The sequence below is a fragment of the Equus quagga genome, chromosome 13 (assembly GCF_021613505.1).
Source record: "Equus quagga isolate Etosha38 chromosome 13, UCLA_HA_Equagga_1.0, whole genome shotgun sequence".
In the NCBI taxonomy this organism is placed as follows: Eukaryota; Metazoa; Chordata; class Mammalia; order Perissodactyla; family Equidae; genus Equus; species Equus quagga.
Genome location: NC_060279.1, coordinates 84,626,295 through 84,644,730, shown reverse-complemented (window position 1 = coordinate 84,644,730; position 18,436 = coordinate 84,626,295). Strand labels below are relative to the sequence as shown.

Genomic DNA, 18,436 nt, shown 5'->3' with positions numbered 1-18,436 from the left:
TGAGTTACCTGTTTTTCCTTTCAGAACATGCAATCTGTTTTAATAAATCAATAAATTGTAATAACAAAGATCCAGCCTGAAAGAGGTCAATCCAAAATGGTGCCCTAACGCCCTCTCTGGACTCCACAAGCACTTCACTTTTGATCAGATGCTACCTGTGTAGTTTCTTTGGAAATATCATGACTTGGAATAAAGACTTGCTGTTTGAAGTGATAGCACATTTCTTACTGCTCCTGAGAAACCCACCGTGAAAAACACTGATTCAAGGCATTTTCCAGTTTCTAGGGTGCATATACTCCCTTCATGGCCAACTTCAAGGTGGCAATATGAGAAAAACATAGAGTAAATCTTCATAAACTCAGACTTGACAATAGTTTTTAGATATGACACTAAAAGGACAAGATGCAAATGAAAAAATACACGAAAATTTAAAATGTGTGTGCATTAAAAAATATGATTAAGAGTGTAAAAGACAACTCACAAAATTGGAAAAAATATTTGCAAATCATATATCTAATAAGGATCTACTATCCACAATATATAAAGAATACTTTTATCTCAACAACCAAAAACAATCCAATTAAATAATCCAATTAAAAAATAGTCCAATGGTTTGAATAGATATTTCTACAAAAAAGAAATACAAGGGGGCAGCAAACTTATGAAAGATGGTCAACTCATTAGTCATTAGGGATATTCAAATAAAACCACAATGAGATACTACTTCACACCCACTGGTTTGGCCATAATTTGAAAAAAAAAAAGAAGTGTTGGTGAGTATGTGGAGAAATCTGAATTTGCATACACTGCTGGTGAGTATGTGAAATGGTTCATCTACTCAGAAAACCAGTTTGGCCGTTCCTCAAAAAATTAGACCCAGAATTAGCATATGGTCTAAAAATTCTCCTTGCAGGTGTAAGTTTCAGTTATGCAAAACTGATAAATTATAGAGATCTGCCATACAACTATGTTCCTATAGTTAACAATTCCATACTGTACACTAAACTTTGTAAAGAGGTAAATCTCATGTTAAATGCTCTTACTACAACAAAGAGAAGGAAAATGATTGCAAACAGATATTCTAATAAACACTTATGCAACTGTGTTCATAGAAGAACTGTTTACAATGGACAAAAAGTGACAACAGCCCAAATGTCCATCAACTGAAGAATAGAAAAACACCATAAACAAACCTGTGAATTGTCTCTGGCTAGTGCATTTCCCAAAGCATGGAAACAGAATCCACAGTATCAGATGAAGAGTTATTTTCTGGAGGACAACAGCTAGGGAGGAGGCAGGAATGACTCAGAGGTTTTGAAGGAGAGTGATGGAGAGAAGGTGCTGCTGCTTATACAAACAAGAAAGTCAGAGAGAAGTGCTTGGGATAAAAAAAAAAAACCACAGACCCAGGACAGGAGGGAATTGATAGTTCCCTCTGTAATTCAGTTAACAGTATTGTAAACATCTCCCCAAGCCTCCTTCTCCTCTTAGGGTCATCCATCCTGTTAAAGCCCCATTGGCTCCTCCAGTCAAGTAAGACATAGAAGAGCCCTCAATTCTTCACTCTCCCCCACCTCACACACTATGAGTAAATTCAGCAGTTCTGCCCCTGAGCCCTTCTTTCCATGACCCTGGTCCATCACGGCAGTCAAGTTCAGTTAAAGACTCAAGACGCCTTGTTAGTGCCACATCATCAGCCTCCTTCCTGCCCTCTGCCTCTGACCCTCACTCCCTGATGATGTGTTTCATTCTCATGGCCTCAAGCTTATCTGTCACTGACCCTCCCCTGCACAAAACCCTTCCACAGGTCTCCTCATTCCTTCAAGAAAATTCCATCTATCTCCACCTGACAATTCTTGAGGTTGATGATCCAACTGGGCTAAACTCTCCAGCCCCAGCAAAGCCAGCTCCTCCCTACAAACCAAACTCATCCCAGTTGACCACCTCCCCTCACCAGACACTCACACAACCTGAGTAATTACCACATTTGTGCCTTCTCATGGGCAGCTCCCTGAGCCAATTTGAACACAGAGACTCCTTTCCAAACCTCCTAGACCATGATAATGATGAAAACTTCTTCCTGCCTCATCCCACTCAACTATGAATGTATTTTTCTTGTAGGGTTTGAGTAAGGGTTACATGAGAAATCCTTGTAACACTCTTAGAATACTGATTGACACATCACTAGATTAATGATAAAGTTTTATCACTATTTAGGATCATTACAGTCCTCCTACAGAACAATCCCTACAGAATGATGCTCTTCTGAAAACAGCAAGCAGTTCATATGTTCCTTTACTGAAAATTTTCCTGGTACCGGAAAGAAAAAATCCAAAAATACTTTCGGGGTACAGAAGATCTGTGTGACCCAGATGCAGTGTTACCTGATTACTCACAGTTCTTAGACTAGTTGACCCTCTTCCTGGTCAAGCATGTCAATCCCTCATCTCACTTGCCCTAACTCTATCTTGGCTTCATCTCTCCTTCTCCAGAAGCTCCCCACACTCCCATCACTAAGATTGCTAGACATCTACCTATTGCTGAGTCTCTGCTTTCAGTTTTTCTTTTTCTCTACAACTTACCAAAACTATAGCCAAATTATCCATTGTCTAAATATCTGTATTGCCTCTTGTCACTAACCATAGCTCCATGAGTCCACAGAAGGAATTAGTGAGCTTCACCCACATATCTCATGCATAAACATGGCAACTACTCAGTAAACACTCATTGATGCCTGGATGGTGAAGTGAAGGAAGAAATTTTGCATGTTTGGAGTCTCAGGAAAGAGAAGTGATTTACCTCAGGTCACAGAGCTTCTATAAAAGGCAGAGTGAGAAGTTGAACTGAAATTGGCTGGCTCCTAGATCCTGCCTTGCACCCTCTTACCCTCATGTTCTAGGATAAGTGTCACTCTCTGTATTTGGTTTGGCACAAAGTGGAGACAGAGTGTGTGGGGTCTAGTGAAATTAAGATGGTCTGGATGACCCAGAGACTCTGCTGTGTCTTTGGCTCCATCTTTCAGGGAGACCAGATCAAGTTCCTGGGAGGGGCTGTTCCTCTTCCCAGGAAGCCACCGATGAGGAAACCATGACATGTCACACGCAGCCTAGACCTTTTCACTCCCTGTGCATCTGTCTGCCTGCAGGCTCTGTCCTCTTTATAAGTCATATGCAACAGTGGTGACCACTGAAGCCAGTACGGAGATCCCCAGCAGTCATTGCCCTTCTCTGCCTCTGTGAGTTTTTTGGAAAAGCAGGGGATGAGGTCTCCTCCTCTGCCAGATCCTGGTTACTGTCACCCCAGGACTCAGAAGGCTCAGTTGTGGCAGAAATTCTTTGGGGAGGAGAGATGTGCTCAGCCTGAGATCTGACCCCAGCACTAAGGGCCCCAGACCAGACTTGAAGTTTCTATGTGTAGGTGAGTGGATGTACTCTCACAGGAAACTCACTTCCAGGGCTGTGGTGTGGCCCATGGGACCGGGTACAGGCAGTGAGTCCCCAACCTCACCTCCTGCTTTAGACCAATGAAGCCCCTGGGCTCCTGATAGGAGGACAGAGGGTCTGATTTGTTGGTGACCAGTCTGTGAAGGGCCTTTGAGTAACTGCTGGGGAGCTGAGGTTGTGAAGGGCTCCCCTGACACTTCAGGTCTGATTCCTTTCCAGGAGTTCCCCCCACAATCCTCCATCCGGGCTGATCCAGGTCCTATGGTCTCCATGGGGAGCCCTGTGAGCATCTGGAGTGGGAGATCTCTGCAGGCCAATGTCTACCATCCTGTATAAAGACAGGGCCTCTGAACACTGGGACACAGAGGCCCCACAGGACTCCAGCAAAAGGACTGATTTCTTCATTGAATCTATGAACTCCCATGCTGCAGGGCTATTTCGGTGTGCATATCATATCAGCAGGAATGGCCGGTGAAAGCAGAATGACCCTCTGCCCCTGGTGGTGACAGATAAGGGGAAAGCCGGGTCCCCTGCCACTGTGGGCTCCTCCTCACAGGCAGAAGGGAATGTACTGTGGTCTCAAGGGATGTCAGCCCTTGCAGACCACACCTGGGATATGTGGGCTGATGATCCCCCTTTAACAAGATCCCTCCTTCTTTCTCAGGATTGTAGGGCACACTCTCCCACTCAGCCCAGCCAAGTCCTGTGGTGGCATCAAGGGGGAAAGTATGTGGTCAGTATGAGAGGAAATGCATGAAGGAGAAGACCCTCAGCTGAGGTGAGGAGAAAAGAGAATCTTTGTCCATGGTGCTGATTTCTAGAGGTCAATGAGAGTCACCATGGAACCTTTGGTAGAGTAAAGATAATCTTTCAGTTTCAGGTAAAGGAGGTTGGAGGATTCACTGGAAGTCATAAGCTGAAGTTGAGTTGGCTCAGCCACTCTTGGTTGAGACGTTGACAAAATTCTATCCATATCTGAAACTTTAGTTTATCATCTCTCCAAAGTAGAATCTATCCTGGATTTCAAAAGGCTGAATTAGTGCTGAATTTTTCTGGCAGTGAATTTCTGTGGAAGAATGTGCATAAATCCTTTTCTGGGGACTTATGTCCACTATGAACATGTCCTGTCTCCACTAGGGACCACAGTCACTATGCAGAGGAAAGAAGAAAGAAGGAGTTATTCCCAATTTCCATGAGCACCAGGTTGTCAGCCAGATCAGGTCATCCTCCAAAACATCTCTCATAAGAACTCAAGTTTAGTATTCCCTTCCTCTCTCCCAGTGTTACCTGGTATTACTAGGTATTGCTTAGGTCAAATTATCAAAGCCTATTTTATATTTATGTGTCCATGTATCCATCTAAATATTTTCTATCATTTATCTTTTTTGCTTGTTTCTTGTCAACCTTCCTACCTAGCCTATAAACTGAAAGAATAATTAGAAGTTATGTTAAGGATCTCGTGGAGTGCATGGATGAGACACTAATGCTCCAGTTTCCAAACGCCATCACACTTCACAGATGGAGATCCACAAGGAGTTATCTTGCTCAGAGAAGGCCTCCTGGTGAGAACTGCAGAAGCCCACCCAAACCTCTGCACTAAGAGACCACCAAACCCTAGCATGACGTTGAGCAGCTTAAGGCTGTGTCCCTCAGAAGACCCCAGCCCCCCATCAAAATGTCTCCCTGAAGAGAAGATCCAAGATGGCAGCATGAGTAGTCTTCTTTGTCTCTCCCCCTTCGAATCTATAACTAATTGGACATTCATCGCTTAACAAAGGATATCCATATAGCATCTCAGGACGCCTGAGAGACCCACGCTGCTATACATCAGAAGGCAGACGGACTTCCCTCCGGGAGGAGGTGGAGATAGGTGAAAACTCTTTGACCCCGACCCCCAAACAGCCTAGTACCTGCAGGCGGCTTTCTTCCAGCGACGCCCCCAGAACATCACCACACACCAAGGGCAGGAGGGAGCGCACACCTGAGGAGTGACAGTGGAAACAGGTGACCAGAGCCCTACCTAAGCCCCCTGCAATTACACCTAAGCCCAGAGGGAAGCTCCAGAGTTACACACCGGAGGCGGCGTGGAAAACCCCTACCTGCCATTAGCGGAGAGGCCCCGTCCAGCATCCACAACGCCAGGAGGCTCCTGGAGAGAATCCCAAATGGGGCAGCAGCCCACCAGCCGCTGCCGCTGGCCCCACTGATCAGGCTTTCACCTCAGCAGAGCTCGGGGCTACCAGAGATCTCCTGGGAGAGGACTGGGGCTGGATGGAGCTCCAGCGGCAGGCTCCGTGGCCCAGGGGGAAACTCTGGAGTTCCATCCAGGCAGCAGGCAAAGTCTCTACCTGCCATTAGCAGAGAGGCCCCACCCAGCATCCACAACCCCAGGAGGGTCCCAAAGAGGAGAATCCCAGGTAGGGCAGCAGCCGGCCAGCTGCCACTGAACTCAAGGTCTCCGGCTATCCCCCAGACAGGGCAAGGGGCTCCCTGAGGTCCTAGGGGAGAGGACTGGGGCTGGGTGGAGTTCCAGTGACCTGGCTCCGTGGCCCATGGGGAAACTCTACAGTCTCACAGCAGCCTCAGCGATAGCCTCTGCACAGCACTAGTAGAGAGCACCCACCCAGCAACCACAAGGCTGGAAGACCCTGGGACAAAAGAAGCATAGCTAGGTGAGCTAACCACAGACTGCAGAAGATGCCCATAGCTCTGCTGTGACCCATAGTGGACAAGTGAAATTTTGTGGGCACTGACAGTGACAGAGCTGGAAATATAAGTGATCCTGCCCCTGGCTGCTGGGAAAGCCCATAACACAGCTGCAAACCCTAAGGAGGGAGCACGTCTAGGTGGGCTGCAACAGTAGGCACCAGCAGCCTGAAGCCCCCTTGTGACGGCCCCCACAGCTGAAGAGGGAACCCACAGGACCACTGTGACTATGAGGAGGGGCCCAGGCCCAGTTAGCAACAGCTGATAGGGTTCCTGGTTGGTGCAGTATAAACAGCTGTCCCCCTACCATACCAGTAGAAACAAGTGGAAGCAGTAACTAAACTCTACCTCTATGTGGAGGCACAAATCTACACCATCAAGCAATATGAAAAAATATACAGAAGGAACAGAAGGAAAATGACAAATACACAGAAAACACTCCCAAAAACAATGAAATATACAACCTAAATGATGATGACTTCAAAACAGCCATCACTAAAAAACTCAATGAGTTAAAAGAGAATTCAGATAGACAACTCAACGAGTTCAGGAGCTATGTCACAAAAGAGTTCGATACTATAAAGAAGAACCAAACAGAAATACTGGAAATGAAGAACACAATATAGGAGATTAAGAAGAATCTAGACGCACTGAACAGTAGGGCTGATAATATGGAGGAAAGAATTAGCAATTTGGAAGATAGGAATATAGAAATGCTGCAGGCAGAGGAGGAGAGAGAAGTAAGACTAAAAAGAAATGAAGAAACTCTCCGAGAATTATCTGACGTAATTAGGAGATGCAACATAAGGATTATAGGTATACCAGAGGGAGAAGAGAGGGAGAAGGGGGCAGAAAGCCTGTTCAAAGAAATAATGGCTGAGAACTTCCCAAACCTGGGGAGAGAGATGGAACTTCATGTGACAGAAGCCAATAGATCTCCAAACTTTATCAATGCAAGAAGACCAACCCCAAGGCATATAGTAGTGAAGCTAGCAAAAGTCAATGACTAGGAGAGAATACTAAGGGCAGCCAGGCAGTAGAAATTAACCTACAAAGGAACCCCCATCAGGCTATCAGCAGATTTCTCAGCAGAAACTTTACAGGCTAGAAGAGAGTGGAATGATATATTCAAAAATCTGAAGGACAAAAACCTGCAGCCAAGAATTCTCTACCCAGCGAAAATATCCTTCCAATACGATGGAGAAATAAAAACTTTCCCAGATAAACAAAAATTAAGGGAATTCATTGCCACAAAACCTCCTCTTCAAGAAATGCTCAGGAAAACCCTCATTCCTGAAAAATCAAAAAAAGGAAAGAGGCTACAAAACCAAGAGCAAAAGAGATAAGTAGAAGGACAACAACAGAGAGTAGCAGCTCTCCATCAGAACAGATTAAACCATGGGACGAGAAACAAAGGAAATTGAAGAGAACCAGAAAACAAGAAATAAAATGGCAGCGGTAGGCCCCCACATTTCAATAATCACTCTAAATGTAAATGGATTGAACTCTCCAGTCAAAAGACACAGAGTGGCAGGATGGATCAAAGAACAAGACCCAACAATATGCTGCCTCCAGGAAACACACCTCAGCCCCAAAGACAAACACAGACTCAGAGTGAAGGGATGGAAGACAATACTCCAAGCTAATAACGAACAAAAGAAAGCAGGTGTCGCTATACTAATATCAGACAAAGTAGACTTCAAAGCAAAACAGATAAAGAAAGACAAAGAGGGACAGTATATAAGGATAAAAGGGACTCTCCACCAAGAAGACATAACACTTATAAATATATACGCACCCAACACAGGAGCACCAAAATTTGTAAAGCAACTCTTAACAGAACTAAAAGAAGACATCAACAACAATACAATAATAGTAGGGGACCTGAACACCCCATTAACACCAATGGATAGAACATCCCGACAAAATCAACAAGGAAATTACAGAATTAAATGAAAAGTTAGACCAGATGGACTTAATAGATATATATAGAACACTTCATCCAAAAACAGCAGGTGACACATTCTTCTCAAGTGTGCATGGAACATTCTCAAGGATAGACCATATTTTGGGAAACAAAGCAAGCATCAATAAATACAAGAGAGTTGAAATAATATCAAGCATCTTTTCTGACCACAATGCTATGAAACTATAAATCAACTACAAGAATAAAGCAGAGAAAGGTGCAAAAATGTGGAGACTAAACAACACGCTACTGAAAAACAATGGCTTATTGAAGAAATTAAAGAAGAAATCAAATATTATCTGGAGACAAATGAAAATGAGAACACATCATACCAAATCATTTGGGATGCAGCAAAGGCAATCCTAAGAGGGAAATTCATTGCAATACAGGCTCAGCTCACTCAACAAGAAAAAGCTCACCTAAGCAGTCTCAAACGACACCTAACAGAATTAGAAAAAGAAGAACAAACAAAGCCCAGAGTCAGTAGAAGGAGGGAAATAATAAAAATAAGAGCAGAAATAAACGATATTGAAACAAAAAAGACCGTAGAAAGGATCAATGAAACAAAGAGTTGGTTCTTCGAAAAAATTAACAAAATCGACAAACCCTTAGCCAGACTCACCAAAAAACGAAGAGAGAAATCTCAAATAAAATTAGGAATGAGAGAGGAGAAATCACAACAGATACCAAAGAAATACAAGGGATCATAAGAGAATACTATGAAAAACTATATGCCAAAAAATTGAACAGCCTAGAAGAAACGGACAAATTCGTAGACTCTTACAACCTCCCCAAACTGAACCAGGAAGAAATGGAGAATCCAAATAGGCCAATCACAAGTAAAGAAATAGAAACAGTAATCAAAAACCTCCCAAAAAATAAGAGTCCAGGACCAGACGGCTTCTCTGGAGAATTCTACCAAACATTCAAAGAAGATTTAATACCTATCCTTCTCAAACTATTCCAGAAAATTGAGGAAGATGGAGTACTCCCTAACACATTCTATGAAGCCAACATCACTCTGATCCCCAAACCTGACAAGGACAACACAAAGAAGGAAAACTACAGGCCAATATCACTGATGAACATAGATGCAAAAATCCTCAACAAAATTCTGGCAAACCAAATACAGCAATACATCAAAAAGATTATACACCATGATCAAGTGGGATTTATACCAGGGACACAGGGATGGTTCAACATCCGCAAGTCAATCAACGTGATACACTACATTAAGAAAATGAGAAACAAAAACCACATGATCATCTCAATAGATGAAGAGAAAGCATTCAACAAGATGCAACATACATTTATGATAAAAACCCTCAATAAAATAGATACAGAAGGAAAGCACCTCAACATAATAAAGGCCATATATGACAAACCCACAGCCAACATCATACTCAACGGACAAAAACTGAAACCCATCCCTCTGAGGACAGGAATAAGACAAGGGTGCCCACTTTCACCACTCCTCTTCAACATAGTACTGGAAGTGTTGGCCAGAGCAATTCGGCAGGAAAAAGAAATAAAAGGAATCCAAATAGGCAATGAAGAAGCAAAACTCTCGCTGTTTGCAGACAACATGATCTTATATATAGAAAACCCCAAAGAATCCTTGGGAAAACTATTAGAAACAATCAACAGCTACAGCAAAGTTGCAGGGTATAAAATCAACATACATAAATCAGTAGCATTTCTATACACTAACAATGAACTAACAGAAAAAGAACTCAAGAACTCAATCCCATTCACAATCGCAACGAAAAGAATAAAATACCTTGGGATAAACTTAACCAAGGAAGTGAAAGATTTATACAATGAAAACTACAAGACTTTCTTGAAAGAAATTGACGACGACATAAAGAGATGGAAACACATTCCATGCACATGGATTGGAAGAATAAACATAGTTAAAATGTCCATACTACCTAAAGCAATCTACAAATTCAACGCTATCCCAATCAGAATCCCAAGGACATTCTTTACAGAAATTGAACAAAAAATACTAAAATTCATATGGGGCAACAAAAGACCGCGAATTGCTAAAGCAATCCTGAGTAAGAAAAACAAAGCCAGAGGCATCACAATCCCCAATTTCAAAACATACTACAAAGCTACAGTGATCAAAACAGCATGGTACTGGTACAAAAGCAGGTGCACAGATCAATGGAACAGAATTGAAAGCCCAGAGATAAAACCACACATCTATGGACAGCTAATCTTTGACGAAGGAGCTGAAGGCCTACAATGGAGAAAAGAAAGTCTCTTCAACAAATGGTGGTGGGAAAACTGGACAGCTACATGTAAAAGAATGAAAATTGACCATTCTTTTTCACCATTCACAAGAATAAACTCAAAATGGATCAAAGACCTAAAGATTAGGCCTGAAACAATAAGTCTTCTAGAAGAGAATATAGGCAGTACACTCTTTGACATCAGTTTCAAAAGAATCTTTTTGGACACTATAACTCCTCAGACGAGGGAAACAATAGAAAGAATAAACAAATGGGACTTCATCAGACTAAAGAGTTTCTTCAAGGCAAGGGAAAACAGGATTGAAACAAAAAAAAACAGCCCACTAATTGGGAAAAAATATTTACAAGCTACTTATCTGACAAAGGATTAATCTCCATAATATACAAAGAACTCACACAGCTTAACAACAAAAAAACAAACAACACGATCAAAAAATGGGCAGAGGACCTGAACAGACATTTCTCCAAAGAAGATATGAGTATGGCCAATAGACACATGAAAAGTTGTTCATCATCACTAATCACCAGGGAATTGCAAATCAAAACTACACTAAGATATCACCTTACACCCATTAGATTGGCAAAAATCTCCAAAACCAAGAGTGACAAATGTTGGAGAGGTTGTGGAGAAAAAGGAACCCTCATACACTGTTGGTTGGAATGCAAACCAGTGCAGCCACTATGGAAATCAGTATAGAGATTTCTCAAAAAGTTAAAAATAGAAATACCCTATGACCCAGCCATCCCACTACTGGTTATCTATCCTAAGAACCTGAAATCAGCAATCCCAAGAGTCCTATTCACCCTTATGTTCATCGCAGCATTATTTACAATAGCCAAGACGTGGAACCAACCTAAATGCCCAGAAACTGATGACTGGATAAAGAAGATATGGTATATATGCACAATGGAATACTACTCAGCCATAAAACAGGACCAAATTGTTCCATTTGCATCAACATGGATGGACCTTGAGGGTATTATGTTAAGCGAAATAAGCCAGACAGAGAAAGACGAACTCTATATGACTCCACTTATAGGTGGAAGTTAACATATAGACAAGGAGAACTGATCGGTGGTTACCAGGGAAAAGGGGGGGTGGGGGGAGGGCACAAAGGGTGAAGTGGTGTACCCACAACATGACTAACAATAATGTACAACTGAAATCTCACAAGGTTGTAATCTATCATAATCTTAATTTAAAAAAAAGAAGTTATGTTAAGTGTGGTTATCCTTGATTCAAGAAAAATTGTCTGATGTGTTTAGATATTCCATCATTTATTTTCTAAAAGAATATGTTGGTGGATAAAAGTAAAGAAAATGATGTGAAATATGTAATCCTGAGCTAGAGAGACAAAGAGCTGGCTAAAATGGAGGCATTCCTGATTCTCACTTCAAAATGAAGCCCCTAATGTTCGTCTTTGTATCCTAATTAGATGGAAGATGAGACAGTGGGGATGCTCCCTTCAAAAGATTGAGATTGACGTTAGCCAGTTTTTGAGTTTCATTGTAGACAAGAAAAGAAGTAACCTAAGCTTGCCTAAGTCTCCTCACACAGACTCTCTATTTTTGGCTCTCAAGAGTAGCAGATACTCGCAGACCATCACAAAACAAGTCAGACTCCAAAAGGGATGAGTAAGGATAAACTCTCACTATGGGGCTGGGTACAGAGGGCAGGTGCCATAGATGGATGTACAGGGATTCTGGGGTGATTTCAGTCTACCCTGATGACTATTACCTCTTTGTCCTCAATCTCTAGGTTCAAACAACCAAAATTACACAGTGGAGAATCTCATGGGGATGGGAGTGTCTGCCTTGACCATGCTGGTTCTCAGGGTGCTGCTGTTTCAAACCCAGCACAGTCGGACAAGGACCCAAGTTGCAGCCAGGAGATAAACACAAGAGAAAACAAACCCACTATTAATGAGGTAGAACTTCTGAAATAAATATAACGATACTAAGAGGTTCTGAAAGAAAATCTGGGGCACAAAATTGGGGGAACTGTCTGCTTAGAATACTGAGAATGTAAACATGGTTCAGGTGCAGGAAAATGTCTTGGTTGTTCCTGTAGAGGATTTTCTGTAATGAAACTGTGGCAATTTCCCCCCATACCACGATTGTTTGTCCTTTTCTCACCCCTGTGACATGAGGCTACCTCCACAAGGCAAGTTTAGGTCCACACCTGTCTTCACCTTCATGCTCTTGTCCACTTTCATGTAATACATTTTCCTCTTTTTTTATTTACCACATTACCTGATGTTTGCAATTCTTCAGCTCAGAACACAGAATCTGTTTTAAATAACTGAATAAGCAGGTGAAAATTGGTTCCAGATTAGAACAGATAAATCCACAATAATTCTCTAAAACCCACTCTGGAACCTTTAAACCCCGCTTTCCTCATCTGAAGATACCTGGTATAGTTTCTCCAGAAATACCAACAGTTTGAATGAGCACACTGGTGTTTCAAGTGAAAATCAGGTGGTGTATTGGTAAACCAGCTCTCTGAAAAAATAATTATTAAAAATGGTGGAATACTACAAAGATATCTTGGACCATTTTGTTCAAGATGGAAACCACAAGGTCTTGTGGAACACAGACAATGCTCTTCTTGACTTTCTTTTGTTAACTTATAATCTTATTTGTTGTTATTGGTAAATAACCCAGTTCTGTCCATAACTTATGTTTCTATTCCATACCACTTAGTGAGGTGGGATTGAAGCAGGATAGAGAAAGTCATAGCCTTCACTAGACACTGAATATCAACCAAAGTTGCTCTTTATCTGTTACAGCAAATATTTCATACGATGGCTTTGAGATTCCCTCAAAACGTGATCACCCTTTACCTGTTCAGCCTTGCTTGAGTCTAATCAGGCAATGAGCCACTTTCCCAGGTGAGAAAATGGATTTCTGAACACTTTGCCCAATATGACAAGAAATGTAATTAGGAATTAATATGAGTTCATATGTTTCTGAGCCCATCATGCCCCATGAATGTGAATTGAGGTGGAGGTCATCAATATGAACTTGGGGGTTATTTCAGAGATACGGTTCACCCATCTTTGCTTTTTGTTGTTAAAATCATTGTTCTCTGAGGGAAAGATGGTAGGAGCTCTTATTCTGCCATCCTGTTGACGTCTCTCTGTATGTCTGCTTTTTTCATTCTGACAGTCTCCAAGTTTTAATATGATGTAATTTCACGATTGTTTTCTCACAATATTTTAGATATTTAAACAAATAGTTCATGTTTTCACAGTTTACTAATTTCATGAAGTATTGGATGTTTTAATAATAGCTTCTTATTGTTAATTGCTATTTATATTGCAGCATGCTCAAGGATCAGAATGTATACTCTAGAAACTTGAAAACAATCAGAGATGATTTTTTTTCCTAGTAAGAGCTTAACATTTTGGGTACAATATGATCCTTAAATATGCATATTTCCTCCTTATTGCTGTATGCACAACACCATATTATTTATTTACTTATTTTTGTACGTCTATATATCACAAATTATTTCATGCATATTTATATAACATAAATAAGGCAAAGCTTTCTAATATTTGTACAGATTAGATCAACCATTTAAGTGTGTCATTTACTCTTATAAAACATTTTTTTCACCCACTTTATCTTATAAGTGTTTCTTTGAATCTCCAATTATGTATTTACTTATGCTTTATGTATTTCATGAACAGTGATTAGATGAAGGTTGTTTATAAGTGCTATATCTTGAAGGTGAATGTACTATTTTAAAAGATAAAATATTTGAAAAGATAAAATAATTAGTCTTTGGGTGGTGAATGTGATGTAATCTACACAAGAATTGAAATACAATGACGTACACCTGAAATTTATATAATGTTATAAACCAATGTAACCACAAGAAAAAAAGAGAGAGATGAAGGCACAAAAAAAAGTATAAAAAAGATCTTTTCATAGAAAAAAAGAAGTTAAAATGATAAAATAATTTTTCCTTATAAAACCATTTTTCTCTTACATTCAATTTTGTTGACTATATCTATCAGCTAACTTTATTCAATAATAGTAATACATCTTTTATTGATTTAAAATACTGTTTAATAATTTTGTTTCAGATAAGATTTTATTGTTGCACATATCTGGTTTTTCAGGGGCACATACTTTGATCTAACCCTTGAGTCAGCCAATTAATCTTTTAATATTTGGTAAGAAATGAACAATTTTAAATTATTACCACCATTTTATGTAAGCATGGGTTCAATTATGGATTATGATATCCTGCTTTCTGCTGCTTTCATTTCAAATTTCCAGACCATTTTTGGCTGGATCAAGATTTATTTGTTTTATATAATTACATCCAGCCAGTTTGGAGGTTATGCATTGTGTTTCTAATATTAGGTAATTATTCCCATTGTTAATATTAGTATTTACATTTATAATTTTGAGCAGTTTTTTATTCACCCTCTCCTCTAGATGAGAAAAGGACATTACACAATAGCTGAACTCTTAATACTTACATTCTTTCAAAATCTCTCTCTCTCTCACACACACACACACACACACACAAACACTCCAAATATTTTGTTTCAGCTTCTGTAAATAAAAATGTACATATGCATGTAAATACAAATATAGTTTTCCAATGTTTATTTGTCTTGCCATCTTTTCCTCACTTTTGCATCTCCTATTCTTTTGGCTTACTTACATACTTTAGGTTTGCTTCAGTGCCCAGGTAAACAGTAAAATATCTAAAACTTTGTATATGTTGAAATGCTTTATTTTCAGTCTTTATTTTTATGAAGATATTTGAAAACATTATCTTATTTCAAATAAAGTATAAGAACTAATTACTAGGAGGGGAAAATGCATCTGATGGTTAAGGATCTACCCCAAAACCCCCATCTCTCACAAAGATGAAGACTGACATGGCGGGTTTAACATGAGAGACATGAGTCCAAACAGACCAAATATGCCCCAGGTCTCCTTGCACTTACGAATTTCTCCCCTGCTGATCCTTTCACCTTTGCCCCTTAATAGTAATTTGGGTGAGCATAGAATTTTTCTATACACACAGTTAATTCCATGAATTTACTTTTCCCATATACTTTGCCATGTTTTGAAATGTCTTTTCTCCAACAATTTCCCTCATTTTGCCATGAAATGTCAAAATACAGATTTCATTGATATATCCACACACCCCAGCACTTAGATGTTCCTTCTACATCTCTGTAAAATGCCCACCATTTGCCTCTAGGACTGCCACAGACATCATTCTCACTGATTTCCCCCAGAAACTCACAACATACATTGTCCTTCTCTTTCTATTCTCCATGCATCTTAATTTTATAATTCCAGTCTCTGTGCATTGCACCCTACGAATTTCCCTCAATATTGTATTTCACTTTCATAATTGGATCTTCAGCTGTACCATCTACTTGACGAAAAGAATATTTTGAGTGTGTTAAATGAAAGTATTATTTTTTTGCCTCTATTTGCCAAATTCATTTCTAAAATATTCTTCTATAATATAACCTCTGTTTTTCTTTCAAAAATTCCTTTTCCTTCCTTGTTTTTTCAGATATTTAGATATCTGGTTAAAGAGAGAAATTCATTCACCTGGAGCAGACAGAACACACTGGAGCCTGGGGACAAGGCTGAGTTCTCCAACCCACGCTTGACAGAGAATTATGTAGAGAGATATCACTGTTACTATCTTAGCCACACTGTCTGGAAAGAGCACAGTGACACCTGGAGCTGGTGGTGACAGGTGAGAGGACACTCAGGGGTCCCAGTCTCAGGCTTTACCCTCAGGAAGGGGGTCTGCTCTCAGTTGTGCCTCCCCACTCGCAGCCCAGCCCTGGGGGATATGTGGGAGCTGTGAGCCCCACTTAACACGCTGGCTCCTGCTGTCCCAGGATTGTACAGCAAACCCTCTCTATCAGCCCTGCCGACACCTGTGGTGACCTCAGGTGGGAACCCTCACAGCTGGGATTTGACAGGTTCATTCTAAGGAAGGAGAACACAAGTACTCCTGGACCCTAGATTCACAGCAACACCCCAATAGACATTTCCAGGCTTGTTGTCTATGCACCCTGTGGCCTCCAGTCACAGGTGGATCTTCAGATGCTGTGGTTGTTACAGGAACAAACCCCAGGTGTGGTCACATCCCAGTAACCCAGTGAAATACCTGGTGCCAGGTGAGAAATTTCCATCCTGCCCCACTCATATTTTGTGGCACCAGACAGCTTACTGGGGTCTTTGCTCCCAGGGGAGCCCCAGATGAGAGTGTAGATTGAGGGGAGCATGGGCTCCTGGGCCAGAGACACAGAGGGTGAGAGAGAGTGATACCTGGGGGGCAGGACTAGAGAAGGGGGTTTATGGGAAGAATCAACCCCTGCAATCCACAGGTGGCCTTTCTCCCACATGAGTCTGGGAAGCCCTCCATCCTGACCCAGCAGGGCTCTGTCATGGCCTCTGGACAGAGCCTGACCCTCCAGTGTCTCTCTGATGTTGGCTATGGCAGATTCGCTCTGTAGAACAAGGGGGCACATGACCTCCCCCAGAGTCTTGGTCCTCAGACTCAGGCTGGACTCTCTCAGGCCAATGTCCCCCTTCTCCCTGTGAAGAGGTACCACTGGGGCCTGTACAGATGCTATGATGGACACAACCACTCTCCCGAGTAGTCAGCCCCCAGCGATCCCTTGGACATCCTGGTGGCAGATGAGGAGCCAGTGGATTCACCCAGAATCTGCACAGGCTCTGTTGGGGAAGCTCCAGGTAGTGCTGCCAGGAAGATAGATGTGGGATCTCCAGGGAGGGAGAGATATTAAGAGAGAGAGAAGATAGGTGGAAAGAGGGAGAGACTCAGAGAAAACAAGACAGACAGAGATGAGGGTCCTCAGAGAGAGATCTGGGGACTCTCAGTTTAGAACAAGGTGGGCAGGCAGCCCCTCACCCACCCTTCCTCTCTCTAGGGCTGCTCCCTGGCACACCCTCCCTCTCAGTGCAGCCGCATCCCACAGTGGCCTCAGGAGAGAATGTGACCCTGCTGTGTCAGACGTGGAGCTCAAGGGATGCTTTCCTTCTGTCCAAGGAGGGGACAGCTGATCCCCTACTGTGTCTTCTATCAAAGTACAGAGCTCAGCAGGACCAGGTCCAATTCCCCTTGAGTCCTGTGACCTCAGCCTGAGGGGTTACCTACAGGTGTTGCAGCTCATACAGCACCAGCCCCTACCTGTTATCACACCCCAGGGACACCCTGGAGCTCATGGTCTCAGGTGAGCAGCCCTGACCTTGTCCTTTCTGAGCTCAATCGGCTCAGGGCTCTATCCTCAAGAAATCTGAGACAGTAATAAATGAGGGGCACAGGGTGAGACCCCACAGAGGAGAGTCCAGCTCATGAGAGGGTGGAAAGAGACAGGGTCCTCTCACCCCTGGAGCACCATATCCCTGAAGTCTCAGCAGAGATAAAGAATACGGAGGGTAGAGTAAGACATGAGTGAACCCAGGAGGAATGTGACTGGACTGAGGGTAGAAGACAGGCCCCACCACTCACCTCCTGATGTCTCCATCTCAGAATCTGAACCTCTGGTGTCCCAGGTCCCCCTGGACATTCTCCAATAAAGAGAAGCATCCTTGCCTGTGGGTACCACCCTGCACAGCCCTCACGTGCTCACCTGGAGGTCTCCAGCCACTCAGTGCACACCTGAGACTGAGGGATGGCGCACAGCTCACCAGGATCACTAAGGAGATTACTGCACAGCACGTCTGTGTGCAGCTCATGTCTACTCTGCACTTTCTGTGCACACTTCTCTATCATTGCTCTTTTTTTGATAACTATTTAAGCAATGGTTTAATGTATAAACTTACAAATTTAATTTATATAATACAGATTTCTGATTCAAAAATAAGTAATTCTACTATTAGGATTAGGTTAAATTCTTACCTTCATTATGGAGAATAACTTTTTGTTAATATCAAGTCTTCTTATTACACAAAATTTCAAATGAGGTTTATTGTCAAACTTCAGAAGCATTTTCAATTTTACTTACAGAAATTGTGTCAATTCATAGCCCATTTTAAGA

General features: G+C 41.8%; 1 pseudogene; it reads left to right on the top strand.

Moving 5' to 3' along the window:
- Positions 1–12,404: 12,404 nt before the first annotated feature.
- On the top strand, positions 12,405–17,643 carry LOC124250278 (leukocyte immunoglobulin-like receptor subfamily A member 6; annotated as a pseudogene).
- The last annotated feature ends 793 nt before the right edge of the window (positions 17,644–18,436 follow it).